The following is a 21,788-nucleotide window of genomic DNA, read 5'->3' as shown; positions in this document are numbered from 1 at the left end:
TCTTCAGGGAAAGGGAAAAACATCAGGGAAAGCTGATGTTTTAAGCATCTTTTTTTCTCCATAAATTAGCTTCCTTATTTCTCCATTCATTTTTCACATCCCATCCCATTCCCACATTTCCTTTGTATTGACTTTTCTCATCCTGACATGTCTATAGTTCAGTCTTCTGCTGCAATGAAGACATGATCTGGCTAGTTGTGAACTCCCCAAATCACTTGCCATGAGCAATGCAACTGCCAGAACCCAGCATATGCTGGACACCCTGAAGGTGGGAATGCAGCTGCTGTGCTTCTAATAATGTCTGTGCTGGATGTCTACATCCCAATGGTGTGAAAACATCTGAAAGCTTCCAGGGGGGCTGCCAGTGTGCTTTGTTGTCCAAATTTGTCAGATCCTTGGGACAAGAGGTGACTTGGCATTTGTTTTGTCAGTGGCCAGACACCCTGGAGCAGGACTGAATGCTTGCCATATAAATCTGATCTTCCATTTAAAAACTCTGTGAGAAATCCTGAATTTTGCGTTTGTTTTTTTTTTTTTTTTCCTGTAATTTATCCTGAATGATCCCTTGAGTTCTGTTCTGTTTTCACTTGCACTGGTAGACCTAAGCAAATCAGTTGTATTCTTTTACAGGGGAGCTAATATGTTTTTAAATGTTACCCTTAAAACCAGTTAAAACAAAAAAAAGAGGTTTGTCTGGTGTTGCCTGATTCGAATTATTACAGAAATATCAAAGACCTATGGGTTAGTTTTCAGTACAAAAAAAACCTACAGGACCGAGACTTCTGTTCTTCAAGATCTTAGGCAACTACTTACCTTTAAGCTTGTGACTGTCCCATTTGAAGGTGGAACCCTTACTTAATGTTAATCACATGTAAAAGAGTTTGTCAGGCTGAAGTTTGCAACTTCCTTCTCCTCTACGGTGTTGGTCTCCTCTACCAACCTACCTCTGTGTGTCTGGTAGGCAACTTTAAGCAATGCACCTTAATTCTGTTTATACCAGCTGTGGAACCATTTCCCTGTGTTTGTGGAAATCCAATCTGGCATTTTCAGAAATGTCTGAGCCAAGTTCAAACCTCAGTGTTTGGATATAGGGTGATTGTAGACATGTCTTGTCAGTTCCCCAGTTTTGTTATTTTTTAAAATGTATTTGATTCTGCACTGGTCTTATATAATGAAAACAAAATTTTCATTAGTCTGGTTTGGGAGGGACTGTGGTTGAAGATGGGAAAGAGAAAAGGATCATGGAGAGGGAGGCAGGAAAGGTTGAGGGAAGACAAACAACCAGTGGTGCTACGGCCAGTGAGGGCAAAACGCCTGGAAGAAGCATTTCAGAGATTGTTCAAGGGCTGGGTCCCTCCAGCTCCCTTGGAGAAGTGGGCTGGTGCTGCAGATGTGTTTCTGAGTCTGGGCTGGGTTGCCTTTCTGCCTGTGCATGAGGCATGCAGAGTAAGGGGCTTTGGAAGCCTGAGAATCCTTGAGTTTTATCTTTTAAAGGCTCCTGTCCTCTCATTCTTGCAACTTCCCAGTGGTCAGAAGAGGATACCAAGTCCCTGCTGTAGCCAGGCTCCTCTGTTTTTCAGGGAGAGGGAATAAGGGAGATAGAAGGATCAAACTGAATGGAGAATAGTAGTATGTTCAAGACTGCATTTTAGATTAAAATTATTTCATTTTGATACTAAGTTTTTTTATAGATTTGATGGCACCATGGGATCTGATCAATAAATAGCCAGGGGTGAGCAAAGCCTGTGCATATTTATCTTTGCTAAGGATGTATTTCACAAGTCAGAACTGAAACACTGAGTAATTACAATACCTGGATCTTAGCCAGACAGTCTTGGCCGGAGTGGCTGACCAGTCACATCTGTTCTGTGCTTTCTCCTCAAGACCTCTTCTCAGGTTAGGAGAAGTAATGAACTTAAACCAAAATGGATTATTTATGGTCATATGCAGAGCATGAACGGAAAGTAGGTTGAAGTTTTCCTGAGCCCAGAGACAGAGAAACTAAACTGTAGGTAAAATCCCTCTCTCTGAAGATGAAGGGCAAGATTCTCAATTGATGTACATCTCTGCAACTTGGCATCAGTGAAGCTATGTTGATTTACACCAGCTGAAAAATCTGGAAGGGAACAATGCACTTTTTGTTTAATTTTTATGTGATCGTCAGACAATCCGTCACATTCAGATGGAGAGGAATAACATTTGGTAGATGTTTAGTCTTGATTTTTTTTTTTTTTTCTGAAATGAGAAGTGAATGAAATGAAGACAGAATAAGACATTTTTATTATTTGAGTTAGCTGAACAGTCTAAAAATATTGAATGAAAAGAAATTTGTCAAATAAAGTATTTGACATCACGGCAAAATACAGTTAAATTAATTATTTCTTATAAGAATTGTTAATAAGAATTTAGAGAAATCGGTTTTTCTGGCCATGACTAGATTTGCAAAGAGCTGGCTGTTTGAAACTGTCTGGCTAATCCATCTCTTTTACAGCATATGTTATATAGCCCCTGCCTGTTGCATCTTTATCATCCACTGGCATCACTCAGTGCTGAATGCATCAGAGGACCTAAGGTACAAGGAGTGTCAGTTCTGTTTTAGGGACTGGAATGAAATTTGGGCTGGTGTCTGTCTCTACCTGCTGAGCTCATTTTGCTGCCGTGGTGGAAGTCATGTGTGCGTATTGCTGCGGACCCTTTGCCAACAGCTTGCCCTGAAGGGAGGGTGCTGCAGTGGTGGTTCACTCAGAGACAGGGGCACTGTGCCAGAGCAGAAATGATTTATGGACTGAGGTCTCTGCTCACCCAAAGGAACAAGTGATTGTAAGCGGCTGCTTTCTATTTCTGCCTAAGCCTGTTGTCAAAGGTGGTAGGGATGAACAGGCAATGCCAAACTGCTCTCTGTGTCCTGAGCAGGCAATGTTTGACAGCACAGGAGACCAGCACTGAGGACCTGGCAGACTTTTTGTCCATAACTGGATGTGCAGCAGTTTTGGCACAGACCAGGAAATTGCTGGTGCAGCAAAAGTTTTTGATGCAGGTCATTTCCCCATTTAATTGAATTGAAACTCTGGGATTTCCCATTTGGGACTTGTTCTGCTGCTGGGGAATACATATATTAAATTACCATTATTCCAACCTGACACTAAGTTACAGTCCAACCTCTATTATCTTTAAAAAACCAGATTTTTAGGGTGTTGCAGTTTAATATGGGAAAACTATTCCTAAGGTATTATTCTCAAGGCTTCCAGCCAAGCTGTGCAAACCACCCTTGTAGTCAATGGCAAACAGTAGTGCGGGAAATGTGCTTCCTCTTTCATAGGCAATTTTGTGATTTCTAATAATGATAATGTGCATCCAAGATTAGAAAAGAATACAAGTATGGGATGTTTTCAGTGAGGCATGTGTTAAAAATCCCTAAACCTGATCTGGGAAAGTCTCAGTGGATTTAGAAACACTGAAAAAGCCAGACCTACCTCCCAGGCAGCATGGCCACATAGCTGGGGAGTCCAGGAAGAGACCATCTTGCTACTTAGCAAGGCAGGTGAGGCAGGGTAATGGTGGACCTGCCACCAACCATCCCTGACATCAGGGATTTTCAATTTGAAACAAATTTACTCTCTGTGAACAAGAGGTTAGCCCGTTGTGAACTGCAGTGGGAGAGGATATGCCAATGAGCACAAATCCCTTTTCTTCAGCACAGGAACTGATGTCAGAAAAACAAGGAGATTTTCTGGAAAATTACTTCTTGAAGAAAATTGAGGAGAAATGTTCTTCTCTGGCTTCTCACGATGGGTGAGCAAAATTTGAGTGTGCACTTTATTTGACCGACAAATTGCATGTGGAATGTGTATTTTTTTGTGCAAGTGTGGAAGGCAATTTAATGTTATGCCCTTTACCAAGAGGCAGTTCATCTGGGTTGAAAGTGGAGAGTTTCTTCATGTAATACAGCAGCTGAAGTGAGTGAATATTATGTGGGTTTTGCTGGTACACAGTAGTACACCAAGTGTTGCTCACATAGCTTTAGAGGTGTTCAGTCTAATTCAGTGGCTGCCCAAGAGGTTTAGTGCCAGAGACCTATATAAGAATATCCTGCTCTTGGACACATAGTTCCTGAAAACATAAATCCCTGTGTGTGGTTACTGCACAACCAGCATCTGACTCACTGCTTCGCAAAGCACTTTTAGTTGCTTGGGAAACATGGGGATATGCACTACACAAACCCAGTAACTGTGGCACTCCTGTAGCAGTCTACGATTTTGGAGCTGTCAAGAAAACTTTGTTCTCTGTTACCCACACCACAGCCATAGGAACTTCATGTGACAAGCGAAACAGAACCCTGTATCTCCAGCCACTCTGAATCCATCCCCTTGGTGCTCCAGCTGATGGGGAGCTCTCAAGAGGTGTTAGTAGCACAGTCCACATCTATCACACAGTTTTCTTTCCATACAGCAGGGGGTAGTAAAATACTCAGAGACTACATGTGCAAGAAAAGAGCATCAAATAGTAGAGCAACTGAATGGAAAACAAACAAAATGTCTATTTTTAAACTGAGCTAAATCCATATAATTTTCAATAGGGAACCTTTTGAGTTCTTGTAAAACAAGTTCCTTAAGGGTTTGAATGATGCTATTTAAATGTGTAATGACTTGGCCTGTTAAAAACCCAACATATTGATTGCTGCACTTTGAGGATGAAAGTATTAAACATTTTAATCGTGCTGTGCATGTTTAGGATGCAAACAAAAGTCCTCATTGTGAACCTGCCAATTAAAGTAGCTGCCAATAGGGAAAGGAGACATGCCTGTGGCTTTCTTTGGGTTAGCTGAGGTCATGGCTACAACTAATGCAAAGGTTCTTAAAGAAGTTTGGCATCTGAATGCATGAAAATCCCAAGTAATACTCCACTCTTTCTATTAAAAATTTTGGAGCTGTTTTGGACTGACAACAATGTTTACGGAACAAGATCAAGGCTTTTTAAATTTTTTTTTATTTTCCCCCTTATATTATTAAGAAATAAATAACACTTAAGAATACAAAGGACAGTCTGAGATGTTAGTGCTAGAAACCCAGCTACAGGACTGCTCTTGAGATTCAGAGTACGTACATGATCATCATACAGTCCAACAGGGAGCTCATAAACCATCGAGGAAATCCAGGGGGAGCTGGTGGGAATAGTTATGTGTTTCTAGTCAATGGTTTAGAACTTCACTGTTCCTCTGCTTAGAGTTTTGAAGTAATATTTTAATTTCTATTAAGTCATTGCCTCCATATTTCTATAGTATCATTTAGCAGTACACAGAGTAAGATCACAAATCTTTTCCAAACAGTGCAGAAAAAAAAAAAAAATCAAACTTCTCATTTCCTTAAGGATTTCATCAAAATGCATAACCTGTGAAGTTGGTTCCTAGTCACATTCTTACACCAACTTAGCACACTTATTCCAGTGTATGTTAAGAGCAATCTGAATGACTAATACCCAAGGTAAACTAGTGTAGAGAGCTGTGAAGAGCTGAGTCTGGCTCAGTGTTCCCTGTTGCAAGAGGAAAGCTGTTCTTAAATCCATGTATGACATGGGACAAGTTTATTTTACATTTCCACAAAGGTTTTAAAATTTATGTCTAAATTTTTTTCTGTATTTTTGTCTCAGCTGGTGTGGCTTTGTAGGAAGATTCTGAGGAAGACATAGAAGTCCTTTGGTGAATGTATACTGAATTTCTGTTATATAATGATTTAAATTTTATTGGTAACTATTACTAAAGATTCTGAAGTAAGTTAAAAAAACAACCTGTAAGCCAAATCTACTTTATTTTCAAGAATCTCCAGCTATCACTCACATATCCTTGCCAAATGTGTCATTTCTCTTAGCAACAGTTTAGACGACTTTAACAAGTATTTTTAACCTGTAAAAGAAAGTCATGGAGCCCACTTCTGAAATCTGAAGTTCTGTGCAGATACCTAAGGGCTGGATTCAGTGATAAATTGCTTCCCTTCCTGACAAGACCATGGAAGCTTTTCTTGCAGGGAATGCTTCGTAATTCAGTGAAAGTGGTTTGGATGGATTTTTGTCTTTCCAGTTGAATCTGGCTTTACTTTCTTTCTAGTATTATAAATTATTGTATGTATAATAAAACATGAGCACCTCCTGAGAAAAATGTTAATTCTACAGAGAAAGAGGCTGAGTCAAAGATAATAGTTGTAGATGTATTTATCTGTAATTTATCCACACTTTAAATTATCACCTAGGTTATCTTGGAGCAATGGCATCTTGGTAGTCATAGTTTTTACATAAAATGTCCAAAATTTCACTTGCAGTTTTGCCTGCAGACAATTTGTAGTGCAGTCTTTAATGCTCTTTTAGATCCCTTTAAAAACAGATATTTCTGGCATGACAGATGCTAGCATTGGAGATAGTTAGCTGGCATTAACCCGTCAAAGTAAAAAACTGTCCAGTCTTTTGCAGCCACCTTGTCAGTGGTTTCTGTCATCCCTGTGGGTTGTATAATGCAGAGTGATGTGGCAACAGCTGAATCTGGTTGAATGTGTGCCAGAACCACAAATATGTTGCTGAATATAATGTACCTTTTTTCCATCTAATGAGCAAAAGCACAGATGATACACAGGGGTTCTCACATCCCACTCTATCTCTCATTCCCATCTTTGGATTGCCTACCAAGTGCTCCAAGTGCAAACTAACCTCTGAATTTGATATACCAGATGCTGCTATCGCATTTAAACTGTAACTTTTAAAGACATATTAATACTTAGCAATGTAAGTTAAATAATCTCTTTACTCTTAACATTTATTTAATCAAGTGGGTCAGGCATATCTGCAATGACATAACATTCTTAGTGTCCTCTTCTAAACCTTCTACAGCATCCTATCCTCTTCAAGGCTCTCTTTTAGATGCTCAGTTTCATGGGGCAAGCATTATCTTTATTTATTGCTTGTTCAGTGCTAAGTACTCATTGTTTCAAGGTTAGTTATAAACTTCCAACAATGTACATATAATAAGAATTTTACCTGACCCAATGCCTTATTGTTGTTGTGTAACTGGTTTTTTTTTATCTCTTAAAGGATTCCTTTTAATACTAGTGTGGTTTAATTCACCAATTCTTGAATTTTATTCTGGTTTAATAATTTTCTTACAGTGGTTTGGATTAAAATTTAAGACAAGTTTTCAAAACGTCATCTTATAATGTGATACTTGTGTGGCCATCAAGAATGAAAAAGGGAATGCATATGTTCAGTTGTTCCAGAAGGCTCCTGTGTATAGGTAGCCTATAGGTTAGACTTGGAAAAAAAAGAAAAAAAGAGAAAAGACCTGAAAACCTGTTTTTGTATCAGATCCACATGACTGGCAGGAATAAGACTGCTGATATCTTTGGGGGTGAATATCTTCAAATTTTTGGTAGAAACTGGGGAAAGATAAGGTATCAGAAAGGAAGGCTGTAGCAAGTCTGATTTTTTCTGGATTTATAAGAGTTCAGAAGGAAGCTAGTGTAGTCATAAGCAAATATTTTATTTTCAGTATTCCTGGACACATCTTCCATTTAAGGAAGGCTTGGGATAAGGCTGGGGAACTGGAAAAAAACATGTCAGAGAGAGTACTATGGCGTAGGCAGGAGCATATGCTTCATATTAGGTATTCCAGTACAGATTCTTCCTCTCTCTACAGTACATGATAATTTTAGGGCTAGGACTGGAATCAGGTTTTCAGAAAAAAAGGTAGAAAGCCTTTTTATTCTTGTATTTTGCAAGACTGGCAGAGATAGGACGAAAGTTTGCATGATTGGGAACAAATGCCTTATAAATGGATTTACTATACAAAGTGGTCACTTTAAATAAAACAAAAAAAAAAGAAAATTAGGCTTATGTTTAGGGTGGCATTATGACCTAAAAGAGGGAATCATCTTCCACCAAGCTCACTGTTGGATTGTTTAGGATCAACAAAGATTAAAAAGAATGTTGTTTTCTAATGAATCTCAATTTTTCTTAATGAAATGCTCACTCAGTTTCTTTTTTTTTTTTTTTTTAATTTTTTTTTTTCTTAAATGCAGGATTTAAGAAGAACTTGGCCATTGAGCCCAGCTTGTGACTGGGTCTGGAATGGCAGGTTAACACCTAGAAGGGCAAATGCTGTTATCTGATACCGTTGGCATACCTTGTTCACCTGAGTGGGAAGGGTGGATATTTGGAGAGACTATTGGTGACTATGGAGTTACACTCCTTAATGCACTTTAGCTGCAAGAACTAGTTCAGTGCCTATATAATAAGTAAGATTAAGGCTGGGGTTTATCTCATATCTGGGAAGTAAAAAAGGTTCGACCTGGAAGTTTAGGGTGACAAATTATATCAATAGCTGATATTTCATGTTTAGAGATTCCTGCAGGGATTAGTTCTACGTTTGCTTTTCAGGATAAGTTAAAATTAATTTTTAATTTAAAATTAACTTTTGAGTGTAGAAAATAAGTCTTGAAGAAGTCAAGGTCCTGTTGCATTCTTTATGTTCACAAGTGATAAGAATATCCATTTCTTCATGTGCCATTAATTTGTGTTATGTTTCACTCTAGCTATTCGTTACCTGGCTATAATCATAACCTTGTGATTGTGTGGGGGAGTGAGGAACTCAAACACACACCGTTTCCAAGAAGTTATTAAACTCCATAGTTCTGCAGAAGTGCTTACTGAAGAAATTTTTAATAATGAACAGCAATATTTGATGTTAACCCAAGGGTTCTAGAGAAGCTAGGAAGCTGGATTACTGTAAATAACTGTTTTGAAGAACCAGTAAACAGGAATTAGTATTGTATGTTGGCAGAGAGTCAAAAAGGATTTTTAAGGGTAGGTCATGCTTCACAAATGTAGTAGCATTCTTCAGAGAAATCAATAAGCTTGTGGGTAAATAATTAATCGTTGATTTAACCCATTAGGTTATATTTAAAGAATCTAAGAAGTCAGAGGATAAAAAAAAAGACAGAATTCAGCAATAAATAGTCAGTTTTCACAGTGAAAGGAGGGTACCACTGAAGTATCCATGGGATTTGTCTTGGGGCCTGCAATGTTCCCACTATTAATAAATGGTCTAGAAATGAGAAGGAGAAATTTTTGAGGTATCTTAGTTTGCTGACAATACTAAGTTATTCTGAATAGAATAATAGAATCATAGAACAGTTTGGATTGAAAGTGACCATTAAAGATCATACTGTCCAAACCCCCTGCAATGGCCAGGGGCATCAGGTTGTTCAGAGACACATCCAACCTGACTCTGAATGTGAAAGTTGTTCCAGAGTTTCACCATCTTATTGTAAAATATTTCTTCCTTGTAGCTACTGTAAATGTACCCTCTTTAAGTTTAAAACCAATACCCTTTGTCCTAAGTCAACAAGCCCTACTAAAATGTTTGTCTCCATCTTTCTTATAAGTTTTAAGAACTGAAAGACTGGATTAAGTTTCCCCAGAGACTTCTCTTCTACAGACTGAAAAACTCCATCTTTCAGCCTTTTTTCATAGCAGAGGTGCTCCATCCCTCTAATCATCTTTGTGACCCTCCTCTGGACTTCCTCCAACAACAGCTCCGTGTCCTTCCTGTGCTGAGGGCCACACAGCTGGATGCAGTGTTCCAGGTGAGGTCTCACCTGAGCAGAGCAGAGGGGCAGAATCCCCTCCCTCCCCTGCTGCCCACGGTGCTCTGGATGCAGCCCCGCACACGGGTGGTTTCTGGGCTGCCAGTGCACATTGCTGGGTCATGTCCAGCCTCTCACCCAGCAGCACCCCCAAAGCCTTCTCAGCAGAGCTGCTCTCCATCTGTTCATCCTCAGCCTGGATTGATACCGGGATTGTCCTGAGCCTGGTGCAGCACCAGCACTTGGCCTTTTTGAGGTTTGTGAGCTTGGCACAAGCCCACTTATCCAGATCCCTCTGGATGGCATTCCATCCCTCAGGCATGTCCAGTGTACCATAGAGCTAGGTGGTGTCTGCAGATATTTCTAGGGTGAACTCAGTCCCACTGTTTCTGTCTTTGCTGAAGATATTAAACACTACTTTTCCCAGTACAGACCTCTGAGGGACATCACTTGTCACTGATCTCCATTTGGACATGGAACATCTATGATATCATTGAGCTGTTAACCACCACCCTCCGGATGTGACTCCCCAGCCAATTCCTCGTCTACCAAACAGTTCATCCATCAAATCCATTCCTCTCCAATTTTGAGGTAAGGTTTTTTGGGGGACCATGTCAAAGGCCTTACAGAAACAGGTGGCATCTGTAGCTTTTCCCTTGTCCACTGATGTGGTCATGCCACTGTAGAAGGCCACAGTCACTTGTTCTCCAAGTGCCTTAGAACAGCTTTTAGGAGGATTTGTTCCATGAGCTTTGTAGGCATGGAATTGAATACATTACATCATTTTACTGTGAAGAATTATAGAAAGGAGTAGAATATGTAAAGTAAAACCAGGAAGTATCAATTTCAAAATAGGAAAAAGGAGGTACTTTTGCCTCAAATTGCATTTTTAAGCTGTCAAGATTCTTGCAACAAGATGCTGTGGATGATAAAAAACTCTCGGATGTGAAAAGTCCAAGAAGAAACCATTGAGGACTATTAAAGATAGAGTTGCTGCATTTGGTTAGTTGCTTCATCAGCCACAAATCCCAGGAGGCTGAAAAATATTCTGGGGAATTGGTGCTGTATGTTACACTGTTCTCACACTCTTCCCTGGGATCCATCTTGGACACCATCAGGGATGTCTGCTGGATAAATTCGAAGCTTGATCTGATAAAATATAATAAGGGAGAGTCTTTATAAATTAATCTTGTAAAAAATAACCCAAATATTCAATGTATCTGATTATGCACATGTGTTATTTGCATAATATTTGGAAATTTGAATTTTCCAAATACTGCTATTATCAGTACAAAACACTTGCTATTCTTGTCATATTTCTATATGTTTAAAAAGACAATACATTTGCCTTAGTAAGATTAATTTGGTACTCTGCACTCTGAGAACCTTTTCATACAGCTTTATTTGGAATCAAATAAATTGTGTATTTTTTTCCTTTTGTGTAATTGTCCTCTTTTCCAAAGTCATAACTGAAAATAGAAAATAAGTTAATTAAAAGCACAATATATGTTACACATCATGAGTTGTCTTGCAACATAAATTGTAAAGTTGCCAATCAGGCAAGCCCACATCTACTAAGCACGGACTACTCAGGTTTAAGGAGCTGCTCTCTCAGTTACCTTTTTCTCCTTTTGCTGTGAATATAGTAAATTTACCACAGTGCCATCACTCATGCTTTAGAATAGGACCCTCACTGACTGAAATCAGCAATAGTTCTGTTTAGGCATTTAAAACTGTATCAGATAGTCATGAGTATTTCGTCCTTTTAGTTGCATGAAAAACCTAAAAATACGGTATTGCTCAGAAACAAATCAAATGATTTTGCAAAATGTCAGGTGCAGAGAAACTTGTAGGAGCTGAGATCCTCTTTGACATATATGCTGTATGCTGGTGGTGATTGGCTTTCATTAGCTTTATTAACTTCAGCTTCTTAATTTGTACTTCTGCCATCACGTCCTGTGTCTCCATTCTCTCACAGACACTCTATAGTCTGGGTGCTTTGTTGCTGTGTTTTGCAAATGCAGTAGAAAGTGGCGATATTGTTAGATGTGTCCTTGGATGCCCTGTGACTTGCAGCAGCAGCAAGAGTGATGATCTTGTATTTAGTATCAAACAATAGCTCAGTATAGAATTTTCTAAACTACAGTTGGCTTCTCACCATGTCCCAGAACCAACCTGGCATTTCACAATAGAGGAATCAAATGTCTTTTGGCAGCATCTGATGTCATCATTGCTTAGGGCCTGATCTCAGAATTTGGCTGTCATGAGTTACTTCATCTACTCAGTTGTGTAAAACAGAAAAAATGTGGGCATCAGCAGTGCTGTGACCTTTATACAGTTTTCAACAGATTTAAAGAAGGCAGAACTGTTATTATTCCACTAATATATATTGGACTTTTTCAATCCATGAGGCTAATGGAAGTCTATCACCAGAAGTATACACCACATTACTTTAAAGGAAGTCTCATTTAAACCCAAGAACTTAAAAGCAAAATGGCAGTAGAATGTGCTTGGAGAGAAGTGTTGCACCTCATTTTGCACTGTCCTGTCATGGACGATGTATTTGCTGCCTTGAGGGAAGAACAACTCCTATCTTTTGACATATTAGCTAGAGTTGCACTGAGAAGAAAAAAAAATGATCACTTTTGGTGCAAACATCACATTTGGCATTCAAAGTTACAGTTTATGTCAAGATCTGCTGAAATTCTTCAGAAGAAAATATTCTGTATAATATGCATGTATTACTAATCTGCCAAACCTCTGAGGCTATTGGGGTAAAACTGGGGTTTCTTTCACAGCTTGTGATCTGGCCGATCTGGTCTGTTTGTAATATACAATATTTATCACCTGTGGAGCTTGACTGGTATCATAAATAAATTGTGTGCTACTTCAGTAATATTTGAGCAGGAGTTAAGCTGTAAGCGAATTGTAGGATGATTTCATAGGGTGGTCATCAGCCACAGATAGTTATGTGAGGAAAATGGACCAGAGCTTCATATCCTCATCCTTTCCTATATTCTACCTTTGTTGCTCCTGCTTCCTGTCTTATACAGGTACTGATTGAAAACAAGAATAAAGTGATTGTATAAGAAAGAGAATTTATTTTTTTTTAAATATAAGCTACATACTAAGAGTAGGTGGTAAAAGATTAGCAAATAAAACAAGGCAGAACAAGTTCAAGACTTCAGAGGTGTCTTCATTGTGAGTTGTGTGGTACATGTTGAAGTTTGAAAGTTCATTCTTTTGGGGACATGCTTAACATAAAGGCCTTTCTTTTAATATTATCTTTCTGACAACAATAGTTGCATAATAAAATCTTAAAATGCAGTGTTTATGGACTACAGTAGGACGAGATTTGACATACTAGCAGTTTGAGCACAGTCTGCTAGTTGTGCTAAGCTTTCAGTTTCCAAATAAAATGTTTCTCTGTGTCCTTCTGATGGTCTTTCTTCCAGAAATTGGAGTGGTGTAGTTGGACCATGGAGTTTCATCAGTGAAACTGGATAGGTCTGTTCTCATCTGTTCCCAGCTGAAGCTGGGATTGACAAAATCTGCAGTCTCCTTCTGTTACAAAAATCACAGTAATTTCTGCACACCTCATGCTGCATCGTATGCACTCAGAACCAGAATTTATCTCTGGCAAGAGCTGTGCTTCCTGAATTATGTTTGGCATGCCTGTTCTCAGTTGTGAAGTATTTATCCATTTCCTGGTGTCAGCTACTGAATCCAATGGGATTATGGTCCCTTTTAAATAAAATCCAATCTTGTCATCTGCTACTGAATTCAAGAATTATTATCACTTCTTTCATGGGCTTATCAACAGCTTATTTTGGCCTATTGGTCTTGAAACATTTTCATTACACCTCATCAGCACCTGGTTTTGCTAATTCATGATGTGGCTGAAGTTGAAGTGAAGGTGGCTGTGCCATCTAGTTTGATTTAGATCTATTGCTGACTTAATAATATGAGCAAAAATGGCAGCTGAGCGTCTGTCTGCCTTTTTCTGTAATAAATGTACATAAAGAATCTCTGCATCTGCTAACTGATGCTGCAGATTGCTTTCCCTTCAGTGGAAGTCTTTCCAAATGGTCTCAGAAGCAGCAAGAATAGATGCTTGTGGTTGTTTTTCCTGGCGTAGCAATGGTGTATGGAGATATATAGTTTCTGCTTCCTCTGTTTCTGTCACTGCAGTTTATAGGTTGGCCATTAATTTTTCTGTCAAATTGCAGTCTGGAGCATATGTGTTAGATGGCATCCACAATACATGGCACCTGCATGCCCCATACTGTTTGCTTAGTTCCATATCAATACATTATCATTATCTTCTTTTCACTGATCACTTCAGTTGCTCTTTAAATGGCACACTTCAAAGACTAGGTCTATTGCTTTAGAAATGTAGGACTTATTTGCTTTCATTCTTTCTGAGATTAATTCTGGGTCCCAAGAATGAGAACTCTGCAGTATAAACATTTCTTTCCTCAGTATTCAATGCAATTACTTACTCAGGTAAAGGCAAAACACTTTTGTGTCAACTGATACAAAGCTCTTTCTACTGGACTCCTTTGAATAATTTGATGATCTGTTCCAGCATTTGGGAGCATTATTCCAGCAGGATTGTCCTGATCATCTTTCCTCCACTATAGCCCCTCAGCTTTATACCAATGAATTTTTTCTCCCTCTATTATAAATTCTGCAGGGAGACTTAGTTATGGTGTTCAGTTGTACTGCCTGTACAGAGAATTTGTCTGGAAATCCACCATGCCTGGCATCACTCCATGTTGATGATTTCCTTTGTTTCTCACCCTTATTTTGTCTCTTCATAAATAGTGTTTTCTATATTATTGTGGAACTCACAGCATCGACCTCTGCTGTCATCTTCCATATGCCACATGCTGAGTAGTAACATAAGAAAACAACACATTTCTTAAGGCTTTAAATTGAGAGAGCTGTAACAGAACTGAAGCCTTGTGGCAAGCCAGTGTTCCCAGATGGGAAAGACTACATTTAAGGCCTTTGGTGCTATTAATTTTTAAAGGCTGCAAAGAATGAATAAAGTGGGAGTGAGGCCTGATGGCTGACAGGGACGGAGGGGCCTGAGCTAACTGTGCTACATGAGTGCCCCTGACTTCTCCCTGGCTTCATCTTGGAACAATCTTGACATGAGGTCAGGGAGGCATTCCCAGTGGGAATAGACTTGCCAAAATATGCCTTTATACTCTAGTGCTGTGCTGGCAGTAATCTGGAGCTCAGCAGGTGAAGGGGAGGTGCTGTTACAAAGATGTTTGCACTGGGAGAAGCAGGATTCAGGTGCAAGGCTGCTGAGCTATTTTGAGGGTTTTCCACTCTTTTTAGCCCATTCTGATTAGCTGATATCTGAGGGCAATATTTTTACAAATTTATGATGAAATGTAATCATTCTTGCAATTCTGTCTATATTTACAAACTTCCAGTTCCCTGAGTGCCAGAAGTAAACATGAGAGGCTCATTGCTTTAACATTCTCAGATATTTGTCTACCCTAAGCCCCTCTTTCTTGCTTCACTTCTTTATCAAAATCATCCTGCATGCTCTCTGGCTGTCTCTGGGGCTTTCCCGCTGCCTGCTCTATCTGTGCCTGTATTTTTGCCCTTTCTCATCCTTGGTGAACTCAACTGAACAACATTCATTGCCCTGAATTTGAACTTAGTCCCTAAAGAAAATTGCAGTGGTTGGTTCTTTTACTAGGCCTGTTTTGGGTGCTGACCTCCAGTGTTTCTTCTCTTCCATGGAAGTGTTGTAGCCAGCTTTTTGCATTTAGCCTACTACGTTATACTCAATAAAATGTGACCCCTAAATTCAACTCTACTATCAGACAGATTAGTTATTCATGTTTATAAATGTCACTGTTTTTCTTTTGTATGCCATCAAACTGCAGTTCTCCTTTTCCCCACATCATGTTTTTCTTGTTTTGCATAGAATCCATGTTTCAGAATAGAAAATAATTGACTTTTAGGGTCACTTAGGGAAGATATTTTGTTTTCCCAGGTTTCTGGGTGGGGTACTTCAGCCAATCACATTTATTTAAGAAGATCTGTCTCGGACATTTGAACTTGACCCTGTTTCCTGCCAATAACACCTGGCAAGAGAGCCAGGTAAGCTAAATTGCAGATATATTAAAGATTTATTTTAGGTAAAGCCTGTGTGTAAGACGTTTGTGTGCCAAGTTATGTCTGGAGTAAACTTTTATAGCAAACACTAAATCAGAGGCAAGCAGTACAGAAAGAATTGTAAAGGGGAGTAAAATAGAAAGGCTGACAGATCTGTAACTATAATAAAAATGGTTGTGGAGAATTCTATGGCATTAGCTTAGATAATTGCCAGAGTCGTAAAATCCAGATTTTTGTCTTCAAGGCTCCTGGGAGCTGCTGGAGAAGAAGAAAATTAAATGTAATGGTTCATATATAATTCAGAATTTTGTTGCTTTTTATCATTCTCAAAAGAGTAAAAGTGACCTACTTTCTATATGTTGTAGTTTAGTGGGAAATTCCCCTGACTCCCAGTGTTAGCATGCTTGTTCTCCTCTTAAGCAGGTGCTAACTCCCATCTCTGCTTTACTACTGCTGGCATAGTATGTGCTAAATGTGTTGTGACATTTTTTCCTCTCAGTGTACAGTGGAGATGGTTGTGCTCCTTCCCAAATTCCAGTTTTGTTAGGCTTATGGGATTAATGCAGGATCTAAATTAATTTTCTGTATGTTAGTTGTCAACCACAGTAGAAGTAATTAAATAACAAGCTTTCCTCTAAGATTTGTGTGTTTAGGATCAATAAGTTATATGTAATGATGATATAAAAGAGAAAGAAAAAAAGATAAAGCTCAAAGTCATGGATAAAAAGGCACCAATTCTTTATTTGTCACAATATGTATTTGGAATAAAATGTGAAAGAATAATTAGAAATGTTCTTGGAACTCAGAGAAGAGTCAGTATTTAGCTCCATTGTAAGGATGAATTTGAAACTGGAAATATTTCAGTCCAGAAGACTTCTTCCATTCCATGCTTACAAAATCTAGGAAAACTAGGAAATTGGACTTAAGATTACACATCAAGGCTGTCTCCATTTACTCCAATACTACAGAAATATGCTAGAGAGAGTATGCAACCAATCATTTCTGATCCTGCTCGCCAAGAAGAGCCAGTGTTTAGTTTTATGGGCCTTTGTCTATATGGAGGAAAAGGAGAGAAATTTAATGAGTTTATACTTGCCCATCATATTGCTGAATTTATTCATGATTGAGGAAACTTGTCAAATTTTTCAGTTCTTTTCCTATTTTCTCCATGGATAGAGACAGATAAGGGAACATGTTAATCCCCTTTTGCTGAAAAAGGAGCTTCATTGACCAATAAGATCAGTTCTGGGTCACAGGATGGACAATGCTCTAGTTACTTCTCCAAAGAGAACTGGCAACACAGTTTGATTCTCAGGTGTACATACAAGAAGCAATACAAAATAATGCTTTTTATAAATGAAAAGTTTAATTTAGAACTGTTTGTGGGGGAATATTTGAAAAATAATCATGGTTCTCTTTAGCCATGTTCTATTTAGTTATTTATTTGAAATAAGCAGTTTCTTCCACCTATGGATATTAGACCAGTTAGCAAGAGGACTTGTTCATATATTTTTGTTTTACTTTTTTGATCCAAGTCTTAGGAGTTGGGAGTTTGGTTCCAAAGGGAGTGAATTTACGTATGCAGGACACGTTGTTCAAGGAGCTAATACTTACAGTAAACAGAGGTTGCTTAACTGTTGAGTAATGCTACAATAGTTATTTCCAATATTTTGCAAGAAACAATGTTCATGCAATGTTTTACCACTAGCAATTTGTTAGTGGTTTTAATTTAATGCCAAAAAAATCTCAAAGGGCTGTAATTTCAAAAACATGGAGCATCACACATTGGGAACTATACCCTCTTTATACTTTTGTAAGGTGAGATACAGTTTTTTTCTCCCATTAATAGTACTTTAAAATCTAAAGAGTGTAAGAACACTGTTGTGACATCACAAATAGTAGATTATATCAATTGAAAGGAGATGCATGTGTGTGCAACTTGTTACATGTTAAAGAGAAAGTCTTTAAAAAGTGCTTAAAGAAAGTCTTTCTCCAGTGAGTTACCTGAGGAAGGCAGATACAATCTGAAGTGGCCTTATTTTGTCTTCTGCTTTTTGGAGCAGTAATGTGTTGACATTATAGTCAGGTCAAACCTAGCAGTACTACAAGTCTATATTGAATTCTTTGTACAGTGTATTGCATTCATTGTAATTAATATTTGAATAGAAAAAGTTTTAAAGTGACTTAAAATAAATTACCTGTAAAGTGTCCTTGGATCTCCGTCACTCCAGATCCTATAAACATTCAGGCAGCTGCTTTACTTAGCGTATTTTTATGTAGATTAATAATATCGCTAGAAGTTTTCTTTTCCACTGAAAGTAGAAGGCAATTTCCTAGTGGAGGTCAGCTTTAGCAAACACTCCTATTAGTGTAATTCTCACCAAATTCTTCCATTTGAGATAGGAGCAAGTTTTTATTTTAAATAAGGAGAACTAAAGGACAAGGCGGATGAAATGCCTTTGAAATTGGCACTTAAGTGGCAGAGTGGAGCAAAAAGTTTTATCTCCAATGCTTTTGCTTTCTCTACTGCTGTGACATTTATGTAGGTATGCATATCTATATAGATACACACATATTTACATACCTATATTGAATAGAGACATACTTCTGAGCTAGATATGATTAAAACCTACTTTTCTCTAATTAGAAATTTGAGTCTGAAATACTGGAGACTAAGCATGAATATTCTGAATGGAAACTAGGGGTTTCCCAACATTTCTTCCACCAACGGTTTAACAACTGTTTCTTTGCTGGTGCAATCCTATTATCACCTTTAAATATAGCAACATAAGATCCTCTTGGCCTGAAGTTAATTCATTAAATTAAATTAATACATGAATTAAATTCATGTATTTACTAACATATAATTCATATTATAATTCATATGATACATCGTGTATTTTTTTATGTGTTATAATATTGGGCATACCTACATACACACAGGTTTGTTTTTTTCACAAACATATCTACATTGCATTAGTTGGCATGGGTTGTCATTCAGTTCCAAGCTGATTGGTCTTTGGCAGCTTCATTGTGTTAAAATCTGAATAAAACTTTAGGTGGCTCTTTGAAAGGCTTGCCTTCAATGAGGACCTAGAATTTAATATATGAGACATATTATTTCCATCAAAATCACTCCCAATTAGCAACCACTTGTGGAAGTAACTATAAAAGTAGGTTTTTTCATAATTTCTTTTCTCTTTTCTCTAATCATTAATTTTTTTAATAATTAGGAGCAGAACCTCCAGAGTCGGTGTGGGTACACATGTACCTCTTAATATAGAAAACCCGGGAAATATTTAGGTATTCATACTAACGTCACCCTCTAGGTCTGGCTTTGCAGATAATATTCCATGTCTCATATTCCTTGGTGAAGCACCTGCAGGCTTTCCATACAGATGGTAGTACATGGAAAAATATCTGTAATAGTTTGTCAGACTGCTCATGAACTTTTTGATGGGATTAGCTTCGTTAGCTTAAATGCAAAGTATGAAGCCATGTCTTGTAACATGGAGGAAGAGCACAGTACTAATACAATCACTTGAAGGAAAGAAGCCTGTGCAGGAAACCTGTGACTAGCTAAAGAGGCAGGTTGATTGTGATGAAATTCCTGGAAAAGACTGTGCTTTGGGTGGAAATGTGAGCACAGAGTTATCTGGAAAATGAGTGTGAGAAGGAGATGAAGACATGCCAAGAAGGACAGGTTCCAAAACACCCAAATGCACATCAGGGGTGTGAGTGCTTGGGAAGATACCTGCAGCAGTGCAAGACATGATGTAATCACAGATGCAGAATGAAATATCTGTTCTTTGTTTAAAAATGGTCCCACATCCTTTCTTTGGTATTGTTAAAAGAGCTTAAATAGAAAGCAAAGGAAGATACAAAATAAAAGAGCAGAAATTAGTGCAAAAGTTCGAAGTGATGAAGAGGGGCTAATGAGGTGGATTGAGGGGTAGAAGTGGAATTAATGAAATGAAAATAATACTTCTGTAGAAATTGTATATGGGAATGAAGAGAGTGAAATGAGAAAGTTGAATATAATTCCGTTACTGTGGAAGTAACTAGCATGAAAGGAAAAATGAAGGAAATGTCAAGGAGGCAGCAGATAAAAGACAGGTTGTGTTAGGGTTGTATGTCACCGAGGAAATTATTTTCACAGTGATTCTTGTATTTTCTCCAGTGTGTTTCACTGCTTATTGCCTTTCAGAACTGATAACTTTCTGATGATTGGATGTCAGAATATTTTGTTCCACAAAGGAAAAATTTGCTGATGGGATTTCAAAGACTTGTTTTGTGTGCCATTTTTTGTCATTAACCATGTCTTCTTCCTACTGCCCTTTAAACCTGATGTAATGCTGGTTTATACATCTCCTCCTAAAGAAACACTCAACATGAGCAAGTTATAAAAGTATTCTACAGTTTGCCAACACTTGAGGGCAGGAACACTCAGACATTTTTGAATACTTTGGTTCTAATTTAGCACTAACTGGAACATACCTCATCTCCACAGTGTATTTTCTTTAGAAAAGAACATTGGTTTCATATACAGAACAAAAGGATGATCATTAAAACCCATCTGTGGGCCTCCTTAATAAACAGAAGCATGAGATAACCCAGAGAGCTTTTGCACAGCAGTACACTGAAACTTCATGTCAGGGAAGTTTGCAATGCTCAGAGATTGTTGGGAAGTAAGAGACTAGAAATCCTTAACTATTAATCAACCAAAGAGTATCCAGCTAAAACTCAGTCCACACTCTAGCAGGTGTGAATATGTCCATTGATACTGCATTCTTAGAATCCCTGAGCAGCAGCAATAAAGTGTCCATATTTGCATATCTAAATACTTATGAAGTACTAATGACTACTTCTAGAGGAGTAAAAATATATTTGATGTAAATAGTGAAATCTTTTCAAAATCCACTTGACAAGTATTTTCCACCAGTGAACATTACTTGGACCAGTACAACTGTGAATTACTCAGAAAAGAGCTGGTCAAGAAAAGGAAAAATTTACCAAACAGGAATACAAATTTTGGAGCATGAGTTATCAAAAATTCTTATCTTCCATGTGAAGGGATGTTAGAAAATATTATTATTTTAGATTTAATTTCATAGGAGCTGGTAAAAATTCAGATTTAGATATTGGGGATACATATAAACACTCTACCATATCATAAAAAATTGTACTTGATATGTAGACAATTATTAGTAAAATTAATTAAAGCTAGTCACCCTGTTTTTCTGGGTTGTCTGTAAGGTTAAAAAAGATCCAAAATTGCACCATTTTGATGTTGAAAATGGGTGACCTTCATATTTCTTTTCCTGAAGGTGAGTGTATGTGAAAGAGATAAGCTAGAATGTCACCTAGCAATATGTCAGCTATGGCATGTGGCTTGTTCATATCCAGGCTGTTGCCAAGCAGAAAATGCAAACTAAATGTAAAGTCACTTCTCCATAGTGAAAGGTGGAAAAACTTACCTTGCATTAGTGGCAGGACTAGATGATGTACTATAAAAGACTGCTGTATTTTACCCTTTGATCTCTAGAATAATGTAAGAGGGAAGAAAATAAGGAGAACCTTGAAATTCAGAGCCAATTGTTCTTCCCAAGTTTTGCATGGTTCTCAGGATGGTGAGTAATGGGTTGCTGTTCTGCACAGCAGCACAGCTGTACAGCTACTGGATTTGCTTCAACAAAACATCAACTTTTCAGTAAAAAATTGGCTGCAAGAAGATAACAGATGTACAAAAGAAAACAGGGAAAGAATAACTCTTAACATCTTTATATTTTGTTTACTAGAAATTTTTAAAGGGAGAAGAAGCTTAACTGTTATGGCAAGTTGATATTTTTGCCCTTATAAACTATTTGTATTGTACTAATTTGTTGATATTATTGTACCACAGATAAGAGTGCTGTTGTTGCAACTTGGCAGGTTCATATTCAACCTTTCTTTTCCAAATACTTGTATCTTTTGTACTATATAAATGGCAACAGAAGCTGGCAAGAATCTACGGCTACACTT

The 21,788-nt window shown here is 38.0% G+C and overlaps 1 long non-coding RNA gene across 1 annotated transcript in view; it reads left to right on the top strand.

Annotated features, from left to right (window-relative positions):
• Nucleotides 1-9,551: 9,551 nt before the first annotated feature.
• Nucleotides 9,552-21,788, top strand: part of LOC131574831 (uncharacterized) — a 31,762-nt gene continuing 19,525 nt past the window's right edge. Inside the window, exons 1-2 of the long non-coding RNA XR_009276594.1 lie at nucleotides 9,552-9,623; nucleotides 10,051-10,214. This is a non-coding gene — a long non-coding RNA (uncharacterized LOC131574831). The remainder of the gene's footprint in view (nucleotides 9,624-10,050; nucleotides 10,215-21,788) is intronic.

This window comes from Poecile atricapillus, chromosome 1 (genome assembly GCF_030490865.1).
Source record: "Poecile atricapillus isolate bPoeAtr1 chromosome 1, bPoeAtr1.hap1, whole genome shotgun sequence".
NCBI classification, from domain to species: Eukaryota; Metazoa; Chordata; class Aves; order Passeriformes; family Paridae; genus Poecile; species Poecile atricapillus.
Note: the sequence above shows the minus strand (reverse complement) of the source record. Positions and strands in the feature narration are given on the sequence as shown.